Source organism: Ambystoma mexicanum, chromosome 5p (genome assembly GCF_040938575.1).
Source record: "Ambystoma mexicanum isolate Mex_15411 chromosome 5p, UKY_AmexF1_1, whole genome shotgun sequence".
NCBI lineage: Eukaryota > Metazoa > Chordata > Amphibia > Caudata > Ambystomatidae > Ambystoma > Ambystoma mexicanum.
In genome coordinates, this window is record NC_090930.1 from 389,798,140 (window position 1) to 389,817,346 (window position 19,207).

A 19,207-nucleotide genomic window follows, 5' to 3' on the forward strand; every position below is an offset into this window, starting at 1 on the left:
TATAACAATTATTCTAGAAGCAATGGTCATTCAAAATGACAGGGTGGTTCTCTCAGGCACTGATGAGGAAGCTGAAGAGTGGTGCACAGTCCTGTGTATGTATTTCTAAAGGACCATTCCAACAAACAATTGTTCGAGGATGCCTAAGACACAGGATAGGTGGTTTTTAAGATTTGACTACCTTGCCAGATAGTGATAGAGCAAAGGGAAATGCCACAGACCGTGTACATTGTTAAAAATACATTGCCATATTGGAAGGAGGATTTGGAGAATGTACCGGACCAGTTGTAGGCCAGCAATACTCATGATGTGCGGCTGTTAAAGAGTGTTGGAGCAGGGTCGAAAAAATGCAAACCTGGTGCGAAATTGACATATATGAGGCAGTACCTCATGTCTAGAGAGGCTGATGAGGGATTTATGAGAACATTATGGTGTGGTTGAAGGAAGGTCTAATACAACCTTCCATATCCCCATGCAACACAGCCATACACCATCTGAAGAAAGCAAAGGGGATTAGTTGGAGGATGGTTTAGGATTTATGCCCTCTGAATAACATTGTTAAGGCAGAGTTTCTGGTGGTGCCAAATCCTGCGACCATTCTATGTAACATCACTACTGGGTCAACCCACTTCACTGTGATTCATAGTACCTCACAGTGTTTATGTATCATGGTCAGAGATTTCAGCACACAAGGTTTCCCAAGGGGCACTGTGAATCTATGATGTTTTTTAATAGGCTGGTTCAGATGGGTTTAGGGAACTGATATGTGTCCAGTATGGTAATCCAGTACGTGGACGACTTGTTTCTTTGTAGCACTTCAGAAAAGTAGTGTTGAAGAGACTCAATAACCCTCATCACCCTGCTTGTGGAGAAGGGGTACAAAATTGACAGAGAAAAATTGCAATACTGCCAGAGAGAGGGAGTATATTTGGGGCAAGTAATATCGCCTGCTGGGCAGAAGGTAATGCCTGAGAGAGCCACTGCAGTTCAGAATATGCCCCAGCTAGTTACTGTAAAACAAATGCAGTGGTTTTTGGGGCTCTGTAACTATTGAAGATCATGGATCTTTGACTACTCCAGTTACATTTGGCCCTTACTGCAAGGACTTAAGGGAGCACAAAAGGTGAAAGGTCTGATTGAATGGTCTGACGAGATGGTGACTTGTTTTCAGGAGCTCAAGGCTACAATCAGCAATGCTCCAATCTTGGCCACCCCAGATTATCAAAACACATTTTATCTATACTTGCATTGAAATGGGTAGGTTGTGACAGCGGACCTGGACAAGAAAACATCACTAGGCCATAAACCCTTGGCTTACTACAGCAGAAATCTAGACCAAGTTATGCAAGGCCAGTTCCCGTATGATCAAGCACTAGGGCAGATGCTTTTGTGAAACAAAGGTCTTCGACCATTACCATGGGTTGCCCAGTGACCTGGTATGTGGAACATGCCGCTTTTGTGACTCAGGAAAATTCAAAATCAACTCTGACAACACAGAAAGTCTCTGGCTATGAAGTGTGAGGGTTCAGAAATGCGAGAAAGCCACAAAGATAAAGTTTTCTCAAGGTTTGCCATTTATTCAAAGTAAAAAGGGTTCTGATAAATGCCTAACTTTCCATAACCTAACAACAAAGTCTCTACCTAGCAGACTTAACCTAAAGAAAAATAACCTAGTGTCCAAACTACTTCTGGCCCTCACACCAATACATACAATCAAATTATTCAAGGAAAATATGGCTGATTTTTCATTCAACAAAAACAGTTCTGTAATTCAAACTCAAATGTTCTTAGAGATGCAACCAGGGTGGTATTTCCTTCCTTGGATCATTTCAGGAATACTCAGATTCTATTTCTGTTCTAACAAAGTTCTGGTTAAAGAAATAGAAAACTCTTTTTCAACCACAGAGTCTTTCTTGGAGAAACAACACATGTCCTTTTCAGAACAACTGGTTGACAATTTAAACAACTCAATGGGCCTCATTACGACCCTGGCGGAACGGGTTAAACAGTGCCGTAAATGGCTGCGGCGCCGTTCAACCCGTTCCACCACATTATGAGGTCCCCTCGCGGGACACGTTAAGCACGCCTGGGAAAACCAGGCGTGCATACCGGGTCCCGCGAGGGGAAGAGGGAGCAAACAACGGGTCATCTCGTAATGGCCCGTTGTTTAATCCCTCTCCCATTCCCATTCAGCCCTATGGGGGCTGAAATGGGAATGGGGATGAACCGTGTCCGTGTCCTCGAGTGAGGAATTACCGGGCCATCCGAACTCGGAATGGTCCGGTAAGTCCTCATTCCGAGGCCACGGATGCGGTTTTGCCGGCAGCCATGCCGCAAATTGCGGCATGGCTACCGGCATAACTTGTAATGAGGGCCAATGTATTCTACAATATCTCTCATGGATGAATCATTGATTTTCTCCCAAACTCACAAGAACAGAAACCAAAATGTTATGGCCTAACACAGAAAGGTCCCAAAAAGGTGTGTGCTGTAAATATGAGTTAATGCAAATGTATGTCAAAAGGGGATGGTTGTTAAATAAATGTATCCAATGAGATTGTATCCAAAGTATGAAATGAGATCCCCTAAATTTATGGGAACTTGGTGGGATTAGATTTCTTTGTATAGTGTTGACCAATCATTTTTGAGGGTTGACTTTGTAACAAAACATCTGGGAGTATGGTAAGTGTTACAAAATGTGTTAATGTAAAAACTTAGTGTGGTTCGAGGAGAATCTAGTTAGTTCGGTCTCTAAAGAGTTGTCTACCCCTCTCAGCCATTTGCACAATAAACTTACTTCACAGACAAACGTGAACTCGCTTCTTACGAGGTCAGCCTATTTTTAGTTAAGGAGATTGGAGGCCCAGACACACATCAACATCCAACATTCAATCTGTTATAAGCATGTGGCAAGGTGTGTTTGGATTTGGGTAAATATATGTCAGTTTGTAAATGTTTTGAGTTTTGCACATGTAGCTGTTATTTATGATTCTGAGATAAAGTATATGACACAGTATCATCATCAATGTGTCTGAGGCAAAAGGTGACATGCATCTCATTGTACTCTATATAAATGAGCCCAACAAATGACAGCAGTTTGGGTTAAATGCTGTTCATTGGCATTCAGAGGAATTGGATGAATGCCTATATGTACAAATGGAATTATCAGTAATTAAGGAGGCCTCTTGGTTTTAGCAATCTAACATGGTGATGAATGGCAACACACTATGGGTCATCCGGATGACTATCTACTAGGGATAATGATATATTACTGCATCTCTGATGTAAGGATATAACATCTTAGGAATGAAGCAACCAGCAGACATCTTGACACTCCACAGCACACCTATTTCAGGCAGATATCACCCCTAACATTTCATGGAGGAGTTTCAGGGATATAATATTCAGCTCTTTATTTGCAATCCTTTCAGGGATATGTTCCTCTCTCACTTCTGTTGCTCTTCATTTTCATCTCAAGGACATGGAGGCCAATTGCTTTATTAAACATATAGATCGCAGCTTACATATTTTGGTGGGTCTAGCAGTGCTGTGGAGTCATTCATTGCAGGGTGAGAGTCCCCAGATAAATCCTGGGGGAAATGAGATGTGGAGCCTTCCTGGTGAGAGACTATGGTGGGCAGGGTTGAGTGTGAGCAATATATCCAGTTTAAATGATCTGTTGCATTTGTCATGGCTACCAAAATGTGCTACTCAGCATGGTTTGACTCTTGCCTCACCAACAGACAGCATCTCCCCCAGATGGGCAACTGCAGATGCCAACAATGCCCAGTGGCCTGCAGATTCTCACAAGGCTCCATCCTCTCCGTAACTTACCATTAGTGACAGGTCCATATGCTTCACCATTGAGTGCAGCCTCTCTTTCATAGCATACATCACCAAGCAGACACAAACAACAAGATAACAGCTCTCTCTATGGCCCTGAATCAAAACCTTCATCTCTGACCCAGATTTCAGATACCTTGTGTGGGCTGTGGTACACTTCCACCTGGTGCCCCAGCCACTACCATAGCCCCTCTGAAAGTTGTCCAGCAGCTGGCAACAAGCCTCATTTCAGAACTGAATGTGCTACACCACGTGTTCACTGCTCTAAAGGAACTACTCCAGTTACCCCTCCACGCTCACATCACCTTCAAGATAACCTGCATCACATACAGAGCTCTAATGTCAAAGACAGCATTATGCTTAGCTGGCAAGATCACCATCTCAGGAGGTCATTGCAATGCGAGGAGCCAAGATATCACCTAACTGGAGTCAAAGAAGTGCAAGGAGCAGAAACAAGAAAGCATGCACTCTCCTGCTATGTTCCCACGCTCTCTATCAACCGTCCTGCTAGTATCATGCTGGTTCCATTTCTGTGATGATTTGCCCTCTGGCTGTGGTGTGAAAGACCTAGCATTTTTGATTTGTATTAATAATTTGTATTTGTATTTGTATTTGTAATTCTATAATGCATTCATTCAATCTCTGAAAGGGTGATCTCCTGATCAGATTTCCATTTCATAAGCTTCATGCCCAAAGCATAGTGTGTATCTATGTACTGCTGCACCAGTATCCTGATTTGCAATGCCTTATCTACCAGTGGCACAGAGCAGGTTCATGTCACAGGTGCCTTCTTGACAGCTGCAATGCTAGCCAAGTCTTCTCTGAAGCAAACAGCATGCATTTTGGATATGCACCCTTGTTTCAAAAACTGCATAGCTCTGAAGATATGTCCTGGTGGCACCTCAAAATGCAAATATAAGTTAATATACGGTGACCAGCATCTCATAAGTTACCATAGCCACATTACATTAATATCACACATGTGTAAGCCCTGTGGGCTTAGTTCAGCTGTGGAAGGGTTGTGTTTAATTGTTCTAGACAAGGCTCCATCCTGCACACTGGACTATAAGCTTAGGGTATTACCTCTCTTTGTTCCACTGTAAGGGCCGGTAACTCCCTCTCCCCAGGGATAGCCACTCCATAGGATGTTGGCCTGGAACAAGAATCAAAGGGCACACCCATTCACAATGGGCTAGGCTTCACTCCAGGGTGCTGCATTTCTAAAGGCATTTGATTCTATTGAGAAGGGAAGGGTGCAGGGTTAGTGTAGCCAGGGAGTCTTCTGTACATTGGGGGAAGACTGTTGCCATCATATTTGTCTATGCCTCACCTTCCTGTCCCCTCCACTACCTCTAGAGCAAAACACTTTTGGTATGATTCAGAAGGGCAGAGTCCACATCTTCCAAGTGCAGGGATTGGATCCCTAACACAGGATAGCTTTAGTCAAATCACCTGTGGACGTTTAGGTTTAAAAGGGGGTCTCACACCACTTCTTTGAATCATCTCTGGAATCCAACCCTGGAACAGGATTTCACTGGACCCTCCCTTTAGACCAGCAGTCTTCAAACTGTGGGGCGTGACCCTCCAGGAGTCTGCGGGTGCATCCCTGGGGGGGGGGGGGGCGGGGGCCTGAGAGCTCAGCATGAAATATTTAAAAAATATATATATTTTTTTTAGATTGGAAGAAATGGGCAGGGCTGGCACACATGGTCGGGGTGAAACATGAAACTGTCTCAGGCCACAATGAAAAAGTGGCCCGCAGTTGTAAATGGATATTCATTCCTTTAGTCACAGACTGGGCCTCATTACAACTATGAGGGTACGGTAACAACGGTGCCGGTAAGCTACTGGCACCGTTGCTACCGTACCTCCATAGTAAGAATTGTGCTTGTGGGTGCCTGACAGCTCACCAGGTCTGACCTGGCAGGCCGTGTGGCACCCGCGAGCACAGCTCGTCCAATGCACCGGCACCGTTATTAACAGTGCCGGTGCATCCAAGCTCCCCATTCCCATTGGGCCCTATGGGTCTCAAATGGGAATGGGGATCTACTGTTACCGGCACCCGCAAAAGGGCAATTATCATGTCCGCCTAACTCGGCATGACCCGGCAATTGCCCATTCGCGGGTGCCAGACCCGGATGCAACTGCGGGGGCAGCCGTGCTGGATTTACCGGCACAGCTACTGCCAGGATTGTAATGAGGCCCACTGTTTCAATAGTACCCAAGGGGTTGCTTTGTGTTAAAATGTAAGTACATTTTTATATATTCAGCAACAATTGTCAAAATGACTAACTGTATAGTTAAGTAACTCATCAAACTGGTCCACATTGGTCAAAATGGTGGCCCATTTTGACTGGCCCACACTAGCATTTTACATTTTTGGTACAGGCATTGCCCTATAGGCCAGTCCGAGCCTGGCAGTTCATCCATAATGGCGAGGGGGCACCCACCCAGTGGCCCCTCACCCATTATGGAGGAGCTAAGGAGCCAGCCCAGTGAAACAGTGAGCACTCCCTCAGCTGCTTTATCCAGCTGATGGAGTGTGCCTGGGCTGGCTGAACTGTCAAAGGGAAACACTGTCTCCCTTTGACAGTTCAGTTTAGTTCCCCAGCTGCACATGCTCACTGATCCATGCAAGTGCCGGGGCGTTTTGCTTCACCAGGATTGCATTGCTCATTGGAAATGCTGGCTGTGGCACTGCATGTTTGTATGTCCGAGGGGGAGCTCCTGTGCCTCCTCGCATATACGGACAGAGCAGCCTGGAGCAGGGTGTTTCAGCACCCACACTCAGGCCAATGCAGAAGGTATGTTTATGTTAATTGTTTTTATTTAAACATGTGTATGGATGCGTGTATGCTTATGTTATGAGTGAGCGTATGGTGATGGATGCTCGTGTGAATTGCTGTATGAATGTGCAGCCCCTTGCATACACACATAATTATGTTGATTGTGTTAGGCCCAGTGAGGCCCAGGGGACAGGGATGGTATCTTTTTACTGGACATCTATCATAGATGTCCAGTAAAAAATGTCATGCCTGCCCCTGGGCCCCCAGCACCAATTGCGAACTGATTGGCTATTTACCCATTTTTTTGTTAAAAGTGTGCTCTACAATGCAACATTTGAACCCATTATTTTAAAAAATCACAGGGGAAACTCCCCCGAACGCCTCTATATTGGTTCAGGCTACCTCACTAGGCTTGGTCTCTATGGCATTTTTGAGGGAAATAGTTATGCCCCTTCACTTGAAAATATCACCAGCCGTCACTGGCCCTCAGACTGTGTTGGGAACGGGATGGGGGAAACCCAGGGACTATGGTGGGAGCACAATGGGCGGGAACCATGGGACAGTGGTGCGAGCAGAGTGGGGAGAGCCCAGGGTGTGTGATGGTGTGGGGAGAGACCAGGCACTGGGTAGGAGTGGGATGAGGGAGCCCAGCGACTGTGATGAGAGCAGGTGACAGCGCGCAATATATACTGTCCATTTGGCATTTCTAGGGGGTCCTGAAATGCCCAAATTTTACTCAGGGGGGCCCCGGCCAAAAAAGTTTGAAGACCACTGCTTTAGACACACATTTCTATGCTGTATATAATTCACAACATACATATGTTTCAGTCTGTGATGCATTCATATACTAGACCTTTTTTGTGGGTAGACAGCGCTATGGTTCCTATGAAACTTGCATGTGATTTTTCAGGCACTCATTATATCCTCTACAATTCAATGTTTTTATCAGATTACTGGCTTCTTGCTTATATCGACTTTTGCTGGTACATTCCACACATTATACATGTTGGGTAGTGTTTATATGGCACCCCACAGTCTGCAACTTAGAGGTCAATACTGAAACATACATTCACTTTTGATTATTAGTAAAGTGAATAGTTGTGCAATAGCAACAAATATGGTTGGTGAACAATCTCCCCTCTCTTCTGCCATCAAATAGATACTAGAACTCGATAGGAACACAACACATGGTGTTAACTAATTGGGTCAACAGATGAAAAGGAACTTATCTCTTTTAGGTAGGATGTACAATTACCCCTCCAGAATGTACATAGAATAAGCATAATGTACTTTCCAAAATGAGAATTGTGGATCGATAATTGACATATCCATATATTCTATTGTAGATGTTGAGATAGCAACTAAGGGGCCAATTCATGGAACAAACGTGCGCCGAAAATCCCAGCGCAACCTGGCGCAAGGTGGCGCAAGTGTGAGAAAGCAAACACACGCGTGCGATTCAAGGAAGGCGCTGCGCGTGTTTTACACTGGTTGTGCGCCAAATGCGTGAGAGGGCACAAGGGGCGCACACGTCATTGCAACAACCCGAACGCCTTGCGCGATGCGCACAGGGACAGCGCACAACGTCCACGCACACACCAAAAAGGGGGCAGGACACGGGGCATAACGCACGGAATGGGGAACAACGCATGAAAAAGAAGGCGTAACTGGGGAAGTACTGCAGGGAAATACACGGAATGCCCACAAGCACGTGAACAACTCGTATTCATGGATTTTAATACGGGAAACAAGCGCACGCTAAAAGACACGCACAGGCGTCAACACGTCCGCCACTGGAAGGCAGGCGTAACCGTCCCTGCGCACAGTATAAAAGCACGCACAAACAACAAACACGTATGTATCGCTACAATGAATGCCCCATTTGTCGCAACACTGATCGTGGGACACCGCAGGAGAAGGAGAATAGCCAGGGCCCGCATCTTTTCACCCCGGACTAGCCTTTTTGGGATGCCTGACGACCAGGTCTACGGCAGGTATAGGTTTCCACCTCATATCATCCTAGACCTGGTCAGGGTGTGGGAAGATGACCTTACATCCCCCACCCTCTGCTCCCAAGCATTGAGCCCCTTGGAGAAGGTGCTCAATGTCCTGCATTTTTTGGCCACTGGGTCATTTCAGCGGACTACGGCCATACTGGGGGGGGTCTCACAGGTCATGCAGTCACGCTGCCTACACCAGGTGTTGACAATCATGACTGCGCGCCCCTTAGTCCGCAGGCACATATACAGGCCCAGAACACCCGCAGAAAGGCAGGCCGTTGTCCAGGACTTTTATAGGGTGGCACACTTCCCCAAAGTGCTTGGTGCCATAGATTGCACCCATGTGTCCCTACGTCCACCTAGGGCCACTGAGCACATGTACCAAAACTGCAAGCACTGGCATTCCATCAATGTGCAGGTGGTATGCGATGCCAAGGGAATCATCACCTCTGTCTATGCAAAAAACTCCCTGGCTCCACCCATGACAGTTTCATATACAGAATGTCCGCTGAGCCGGGCCCTGGAAGCTGGGCAGCATGGCGGCACATGGCTCCTAGGTGAGTACAAACTTCCGTGCACATGCATGCATGTCACACACAGACAAATACACAAACCCCATTAATCACAACCATTATCACCTCTCCAGGGGACAGTGCCTACCCTCTGAGCAACCACATTATGACACCAATCTCGAACCCCACCACACCACCCCAGGTAAAATACAACGCTGTCCATATTGCAACCAGGGCCATAGTGGAGCGCACATTCGGAGTGCTCAAGTCACGCTTCCGCTCCCTTGGCCGCTCTGGTGGACAGCTACTCTATGCACCCCCAGTAGTGTGCAGGATCATTGTGGAAGCATGTGTCCTGCACAATGCTGCAACACGGCAGGGCGTACCGGTGGACATGGTGGTGCCCCCACATCCCCATCACAGGCACAGGCGCTGCCCAGGGGAGGGGATAGGGCACGTGGCGAGGCAGCCCGGACCCAGCTTGTGGCCACATTTTTCACCTAAACTCCCAACCCTGCAGAGTGCACACAGGCCTAGCACATACCAGGTGACAATCGATGATGACAAAGAGACAGTCAACTGTCACAACCTTACCACCCTGAGAATGTTGGCATGGAAGTGCCACATTGTGTGCATCCCTAGCTACTCAAACCTAACCAATCCTGTGTGACCAAAAGGTACACAGGCAAGGTGTGTATCACACAGACCTGCAAAACAGGCCATGGCAATCACTGGTATGTCACCCAAAGCCACCAAAACCACAACATGACATGGCAAGTAATAGCAAAACACCAACACAGTAACAATAATGTACACATTGAGATGTGAAAAATGCAAAGTGGCGTCAGACAATGATGCCTGACATGGAATCAGATGAAATGACTGACCAACAATCTCCCACACAAAGCAAGTCATATCCAAATGCATAACAACAGTTGTAGCTTGAACATAACAATGAATGCGTGTTTACATGCACATTGTGCACGGCAAAATCAACACTGCATAATATGTGTGCTGTGTCCATGTCCCGCAACACACTGCTCATCATACAGCATAGTGACCAGTCATTGTGTGTGACGCACACTCTGAGCATCACATGAAAATGACAAACTAAATAAAAAAAACAAATCATGCATGTACAGGATCCACAAATGGTCATAGATCATGTGCTGCAGGGACACAGTGGGCCCCAGAAGGCAAACTGAGTGCACATGTAGACATGGAAGGGTGGTTGTACATGTTGTGGATCATAGTGCGAGTGTGTGTCAGTAGGGACATGCACTCAATACATGCATGTGCAATCAAGTGACCATCAGTGTCCTCATCACATGTGAACATTGCCCATGTGTACACCCCAGCATGTCAAACCACAACTATACCCTCACACCTGAAAGGTAAACACAACACATGAACAGCCATTGATCAGCAGAATACATCATGTACATAGGATACCACAATTACAATGTCAGGGTGCCCATCACACTGTGGGGCAAGGCAACTGTCCAACAACAAAATACCCCCCCTCCCTCACATATCACCATGACCCACTGAACAACTGCACATGGGGTATGTAGCCTTCATCCTTGAAGTTCACCTGGCCACAGGATCACCCTTCCCCTTTGTCTCCATCTTCCACCTTGCGTGTAAAAAGTGTCCAGCACCCTCAGAGGCCACCTTGACTTGCAAAAACACCAAATCAAAGAGAACTCAAAGCAGGCAAACACACAAGCCAAGCAAAAAGCCTGCAGGCAGCAAAACAAACCAGAAGAGTCTCCAGTAGATGACTTGAAGTAGCAGTACGTCACAAAGCACAAGTTCTAGCACAATGATTGAACAACCAAGGTAGCACAGTAAAACAATGTCACAACAGGATGTGTACCATGTTTGGTACATAATATAGAATGATGCACGACAAACTGATATGTACTGTCACAGCTCCCGTGTACAGGCACAGGAGTGGCACGAACCAACCACCCCCACTGTGGTCTGGGTGCCTGCAAGGTCAAACTCACACAGGCCTCTGAGACCCTGGTGGGGAAGGAGGGTCAGGGATATGCAGTCGGTACAGGCATTGGTATACTGGATAACCGGAATGAGGGGCAGGAGAGGGGAGTAGGATTGACAAGGGAAAGTAGGGAATGTACAAAAATATAATAATTACATTAACACATAAACAATCAGACCAAATGTGTACATCATGCACATAGTATCAAATTACTCAAATGGAAGTCAAAGAGAAACTTATCTCTGGGGTGAGTGCTGGCCTCCTGCCTGCGCACTCTCAGGTCCGGTAACATGAGCAGTTCAATGCTGAAAAGAGAGCCAGAGTCACTAATCTGTGCATGCCCATAACACACACACACACACCACCATGCATGCCCCAAAGTAACAAAATACTCTACAAACAAAATATCTGGTGTGGTGCTTCGTACCCATACGTAAGATTCCCCCGTGATGGTTCATGCACAGTCAATGCAGTAAGTCAGGCGCTGGTGGGTGCATGGCAAATGGAAGACCAATGTGTCAAGATTCACACAACATCCAATGTTCCCTGGGTAAGCAGTCAGACGCATTTAGTAAGGTATGACTTCAGTACAAGTCGTGTTCCAGCATAACCTAAGTGAAAATGAAATGCACTGCACACGAGTTTGTCCCTCTCTGTCTGTCCCTGTGAGCTGCTTCTTTCCCTGTCTTGGAACGCTACATGGCTAATACAACTGCCTCAATGGATCATGGTGGACCGGAGGATATGTGCCACTGCCCCTGCATGTGCCCCTGACAACTTTCCCATCAACTAGCCATTAGTCCACCAATGCATTTTAGCTGTACTGTGCGCTTCAACACCAATATCTGTCCAAGCTCACCTCCAGTGGTGCTACTTAGCATGCATGTGCAACTGGCCTGTTGGAAGGTTGGCTGCGGTGTGGCCCTCTTGTGCTGTTCACCTTGCCTTGAGTTCCTTGAAACACGTCAGCTTCTGTAGGATGTATGAGCGCAATCCCTGTGGCTCTGCCTGCACACACATGAGCATGTCTGCACCACCGAACGTGGCCAGCTTCCAGACGTCCAATGGGCCATGTCTGCTGGGAAACGTGGTCTGGAGGCTCATCCCCCTCCAGAAAGGGCAAAAAACACATGATTAATGCTTGAAATATCCCTGTGTGTGTCTCCTCAGGCATGTCATGACTGGACCATGTCAGAGATGTACATCAGAAATCACTCCATCAGTGCGACTTTCACAGGCAAAGTGTGTTAGCCACTGTCTACAGCATGAATTGCATCAAGCACATGTACAGAAAAGATAAGAAACATACTACACAATGTATAGCAATTAATGTACACATGAATCATGAAACCACCCATCTAGCAAAGGAAGAACTGTGGTCAATATCACCCCTATCATCCCCACTAGGTGTGCCAACACAAGTAGTACAGAAGCAGACATGCCACAGATATGACAGTCCAAAACCCTTGTGTAATAGGCTGTAACACCAAAGCATCCTTGCGAGCCCATGGATAAGAGAGGCAGGAGTGGCATATGTGAGTCAGGACCCCAAGGTGCAAACACATACACGAGACAAGCTTGAGGGACCAGCTGGAACAGACAGTGGATGCTTTCAAAAGCCACAAAGCACCACACCGTCACATGAAAGGACAATAGACAAGCAATTTTAAACTATATTAACTAATTAGACTAACTATGAAAAACCTACATTACCTAATTAAACTAACTATCAAATTGAAAGTTAACTAACTAAACTAAAAGAAAAATCAAAAATGGCGACATACGACCCGGGGGGGGGGGCACCCAGTAGGGGGGAGGTACAGGGTGCTGCTCAACACCCACATGCGATGATGTTGAGGAAAAAAAAAACTCCATGGGCTCAACGCCTGCACAGCCCGACCTGTGTGGGAGATACCGACCGAGTCTGGCTCTTCCTGAAAAGGAGGGCGTGGCACAGGAGCCTGACCACGCCTAGCCGCTGCTTGCCCCTCGTCGGCAGCAAGTCTGCCGGACGGGTGAGCCTGGTTCAGTGAAGCTATGACACGTAGGTCTGCATGCAGAACCTCCCGTGATACACATGCTTCCTCTTGCAAGGTAACACATGTAACACAGAGTTGTTCCTGCAAGACCTGGCTGGACAACTGATGCACCTCCCGGCAAGCACGTAGCTCAGCCGAGATGGTACGCTCAAGCTGCTCAAACCTCTCCTCTGACCGCGCCCTCTGGGACATCAAGAGGACACCCAGAGTGGATCTGAGGGACTTATACTCACCCGTCAGGGCCTCCATGTGTGCCTATGCGTGAGCAGCAATTGCTTCATGCAGAGACAACATTTCAGCCTGGCGTGCCCTGTCTCAGGCCGCCATGCACAGCCTGAGCGAGCGGGCCATGGACCGTGCCGCCCGCTGCTGGAGAAGCACCTGCCTAGCAGAGGGGATCAAGGATTGGGCCACACACTCCATGCTCACAGCGATGTTCTCCATTGCTGCCCCCTGGCGTTCTGAATTGGCAGTCATGTCTTGCTCCTACTCAGTATACCATGGTTGCGCGCGGCCACTGCGTTGCTGGGCTTGACACCTGGGGGACCCAAGGACCGGGTGTCCTCGTTGGGTTAGCACCACCCGCGGCTGCACGACTACATGCTCCCGTTGACGTGATGGCCCAGGCACATCAGCTACTGGTTGGAGGGTGACCCTGCGTCCCGATCCACCACAGGCGGAGGTTCCACTACTGTCTGACCCCTCAGTGCAGGTGTCGCGGACAGAGGAGTGTCCACATCAGAATTACTCACCCCTGACATATGGACCTGATGCACATCCAACTCGACATGGACGTCAGAGTGGTCATCAGGGCTGGACTCATTGGCAGCCAAAGACAAGATGGTCTGTAGCACATGTGGGTTTTCGTGGTCTACCACCCCACGACCCCCACTTGTGCCGTGTTGCTGTAGTGATAACAACCCTGTGCCTGGCATGACAACACCATCTTCTGGCTCCATTGCATCATCATATGAAAAGTAGAGAGAGAAAAGGTCACTACACATGTTAGAAACACACAACACACACACACATAGACATCACACAGACACCAAATACATCAAGCAGACATGTCACACACAAAAGAGAACCTGCCATGCATGCTGGGTCAACTTGGGTCACTTCTGTGATTAGGCATGTAGAAGGGTGTTATACCGCTCAGAAGTGGGTCGATGCAGTGCAGCAAATTTGTACATTACTCACTATCTACATGTACAAGTACTTCATGATGTGTATTTGAAAATGTAAAGGCAGTGCAAGGCCAACTTCAAGCATCACGTGCAATGTGCATGCAATGGGTAGCATGGCTACAAGCAAACCACCCCTCCCCCTAAGTGGAAATGCAGGGAGGCCTTGCATGGTAGCAAAAGGATGACCATAGACCTGTGGATTGACAGACAGTGTTGAATAGCATCAATTGCATCATCTGAGTCAAGTGACAACACATCAGATGATGATGTGACAGTAGACAGGACACATGATGAAACCTCAGGAGTACACCCACGTGTGAAGAAGACACTACACCAGTTGGACAGAGTAATTGGGCATTAAACAGGCTGAGGCCTGTGACCCACACAGACTGTCACACCCTAAACATGTGTGTGATGCAGGACTGAGCCACAGTGGCCATGGGAAGGCTGATGAAATGCCATGCAATGTAAGTCACCCTGGACACGTACTACAATGATCATCCAGTCAAGGACACATAGGGGCATTCATGGAATGCACATGGAGCATGAATGGGCAGTCATGTCCCTGCGGAGCATCTGACATCTGCACAGTCCAAATGAGACACCCTGCATCAAGTACAAAGGATGTACCACACAGCATATGTCTGGCAGGTTGGCTGGTGGAAGTTAGCATGTACACAGGACGCATGAACAGGCAAGTACTTTATGGCAAAATTGATGCAGACCAGTGCAAAGGTGAAATTGGGGTGCAGAGGGGGGTGGAGGGGCAAGGGAGCATGCCTACGTGGAGTACCTGCATGCAGGCAGAGGACACATGCACGTCAGTCATGCTATGACATAGTCCCAGGGCTGAGAGGAAGGTCCCCACAGGCTACATGCAGAAGAGACGGTGAGCTGGAACATGGACCGGAGGGGCATCCTGGTGACCAGCATGTGAGTAGGGTGCAATAGTGGTGATGCGGACAGTCCCCGTCTGCTCCACATGTCCACCATCCTTCAGAGCAGCCATGCATTAGTGAAACATTGCATTACTTGCACATCAGAACCATGTACACATGACATGTAGTGGCAGTCATGCACAACACATTGCACAAGTAAAACACACATGTCCTCGACAAACATGCAGCAACACTCACTGGACTGGGCATCAAAGTGGTATGAACTCCGCAACGAGTGACTCGTGCGGAGTGAGGTCTTCCTCCTCAGGTGCCGGCCCACTGCCAGTCACCAGAGTCAAGTTGTAATTTGAGGCACGGTTAGGCTTAGCGCTGCGTTTGAGGCACGGTTAGGCTTAGCGCTGCGTTTGAGGTCATTCCAATGCTTTTTGCACTCTTGCGCCGTGCGCACCTCATGGCCGAATACACTCACATGTTCCGCAACTTGCTTCCAGTGGATATCATGGTGGGCAACCGTAGTTTGACAATTAGGCCCCACTAGCATGTCACGGCTGTGGTCCCGCACGTAGTCCACGAGGAAGTCCAGTTCCTGGTTGCAGTCCTCGACATGAAGGAGGTCGTGGCTATGTGTGGCTATGTGTGGGGTCCCAGCCTGTACTGCAGGTGCAACCTTCCTCCTCTTGGATTGTGGCGCAGACCATGGCTGGCAAAAGCCGCCCTGATTAGTATGGCCAGTGGAACCGGTGGATTGAGCCAAGGGAGTGGCAGGTGGAGGGAAGACCAAAGGCCTGATTTGCGTCAGTGGCAGCTGGGTGCCCTCTAATGGACCCTGCGCAGTAACATCCGCTGTGGCAGGGTCATTGACCGAGACTGTCCTGGTTGGTAGACTCACAACCGGGTTGTTGCTGGCTGCATCTGCCCCTGCACTTGCCAACACCCGGCTGGTCAGGGTGGCAGATGACATTACTGCCCCAGGGACACGTGTCTCAGTCAGGTCAGCCCTGCATGCACCTACGGTTTGCCTCCTGCCCTGTTGGAAATCTTCCAAGGACTCTTCAAGTGCCAACGCAGCCTGCGCTGGCAGACCCTGGGCCTGGGTGGTGGTGTCCACAGCTGCATCTGCAGCTACCACTACCTTTGGGCCCTTGGCAGTCGATGAAACGGACTGCCGGGTCACATGGGCACCAGTGCCAGATGCAGAAGCTGCATCTCCCGAAACCTTAGGGGGTGGTGGCATGATTGCACCGACACATGGCACAACATCGTGCCCAAGTGGCGCACCCCTGCCTCTTCCCCCTCTGCAGCCACCCTGGACACCCTGGAGTCCCCCTACTCCCTGGTCACCCTGGCCACGTCCCTGACCAGCCCGCCACAAGGAGTACGCCCAGCTGAGGCACCCCTCACCTTTGGTGGCCTCCCAACCATGGCACAGATGGAGTAGTGCTGGCACAGATGGAGGAGTGCCAATGGGAGGTGTCCACCACAATTGTCCTGGGCAATTGGGGTGAAGGGGGTGGGATGCAAGATGTTAACAGCACCCCTGCACCTGCAAGTCTGTATGTGATGAAGTGACGGGTTACGCAACGCTCAGGCACCCCAAAACTGCAGTAAAACCGTGCACACAACCCCTGCAGCCTACGTGCGCAGAATTAACCTCCTGCAGTATGCGGTGGCACCCAGGAACATGAAAAACGCGTACGCGTGGGACACGCAGGCTACTATGACCTCGAAAATGGGTATGCGATACACAGGGGCACCCGCAGTGGGAAAAATAGCGTGCGCGACTCACCGTCAGACTAGCGCAATGATGAAAAGCACGCGTAGCCAATACCCCCGCCAAAAGAAGAGATACGTCCTTGGTCCGCTGTGAAGTTGTGATGGCACGTGAAACAACACGAAGTAGCAACACACACTTCGGTCTCCATGAAAGGCACGTACAGTGAACTGCTGGCCCCGCTCACCTTTGACCCGTGCTGAGGGAAACGCTGCACGTGTCACATCACTTACGCGCTTAGGCCCTTTCCTCGAATTACACACATTCACACACGGACGTGTGGTTTTTTTACGTGCTGATCCGCTATGCACTCATGTTGAGGGAAACGCCAATGCGCGCTATGGCACAGACGCGCTTACGCGCTACGGGCGTTTCCTCGAATTACACGCTGACGAGCACTTTTTTCACGTGCCAAATCACTCCATATCAAGCTGGCCACGCGAAATCACACGGAAGACCACGCTTCTGCCCAAAAGGCCATTTTCCTGCCCCCAAGAGCCCTGAGCACGCTCGCTCCCACCTGCCATCTGCTGCTGCCTGCCTGCTGCCCACGTACCCTGCTATTTGGTGCCTGCACGTCAGCCATCTGCAGGGGTCCAGTTGCTGTGTCCACCCCTGCTGGAACAGAAGACTCCGGACTGGGATACCATCGCTCCACAGCCCAGCCCCAGGACCCAGTTGCCCACCCACGCCTGCCTCGGGGGTCGCCATGTCGGGGAAAACACCATCTGAGACCACTGGCGACCCCCAGCCAGAGAGGCAGAGGACCACAAGTTGGTGTCCTGGTCGAGCATGTCCTGCGGCATTATGATGCCCTCTTCACACCATCGCGCGCCGACAAGGAAGGACGGGAGAGGATCTGGGAGGACGTTGTGGTTGCCATCAACGCGGAGGGAGTGGCAACCCGCAACACCAAGCACGTCCGGAAGCGCTAGGAGGACCTCAGGTCCAGGACCCTCAACAAGGCCCGGCACCTCGTGAAGGCAGAGGATGCAGAGGGGTGCCGGGTCCACCTGAGCAACATCCAGATCAGAGTCCTGGAACACCTAAGCCCAGCGATCCACACCCAGATCCTTGGAGGAAGACCTGTCTGGAGTCGAGCGGTAAGTGCCCATGCATTTCTGTGTGAAACAGGGCATGTTGCAGTGTGCTGGTAGTCAGCTACTTTCCTGTATGTATAACATAGGCCATGTATGGATGTCTGTGTGCCGGGACATCATGGTAATGCATGTGAGACCAGTAATGCATGAACCACATGGATGGTGCATGTGTTCCAATGAGACATGGGGAGCTGCATGCAGAATGCACACATTAATGCATGCCAGTCCCTGTTCTTGGGCATTGGTGGGGGTTGAGAGATGGGTGCTGCTCTCATGTACATGTATGGTGTGCATGTCTGTGTGTCTGAGAAGCATGTGTGTGACTTTGATACGCCATGGATGCATGACACATGTCTGTGATGATGTGTAGATTCACTCATGCAGTCTGGTCACCATTGTATCCACTGTGTCTGTGTTGTACGAGCCATGATGCATGACCCTCCGGTGATGTGTATGCATGGGATCAGTATGAGCAATGATGCATGTGAGTTTGAAGGCAACATTTATGTCCATGGAGCGCCTTGTACATGGATGCTGATGTTGATTGCCTGCGCCGAGACTATTTCTGCATGTGTGTTGCATGTATTGACCCATATGTTCTGGAGGGACAGGATGGAAGTGACGTTTGACAGTGCCACTCATGTGTTATTGCTTCCTGTCTAGGGGACTATTGTACAGTGCTCTGATGCTTGTGTTTTATGTCTCCCTCTACGCTGCATCGAGTGAAGAAGAGGGCGGAGACGGTGCTGTGGAGCCAAGCGGCGGGGATGCCTCCACCGGGCGGTGACGCAAGGCCCAGCCACTCTCCCAGGAATTGCCATCATCTGGGAGCGAGGGTACTGGTGCCGCGTCTGCCACTACAGCTGTAGCGGTAGGGCCGGGTGAGCCCCCACAGGGGCTTGCAATGGCGGAAGACGGTGCAGAGACATCCAGGTTGGTGGTCTCCACAGAGGAGGAGGAGCCCACTACTGAGCCGCATATGGGGCCTGGTGGGGGTAGTACTACTGGTGGAAGTTGTGCAGTCCAGGGGCAGGGTCAGGAGGCAGCACAGGTCACCGCGGAGGG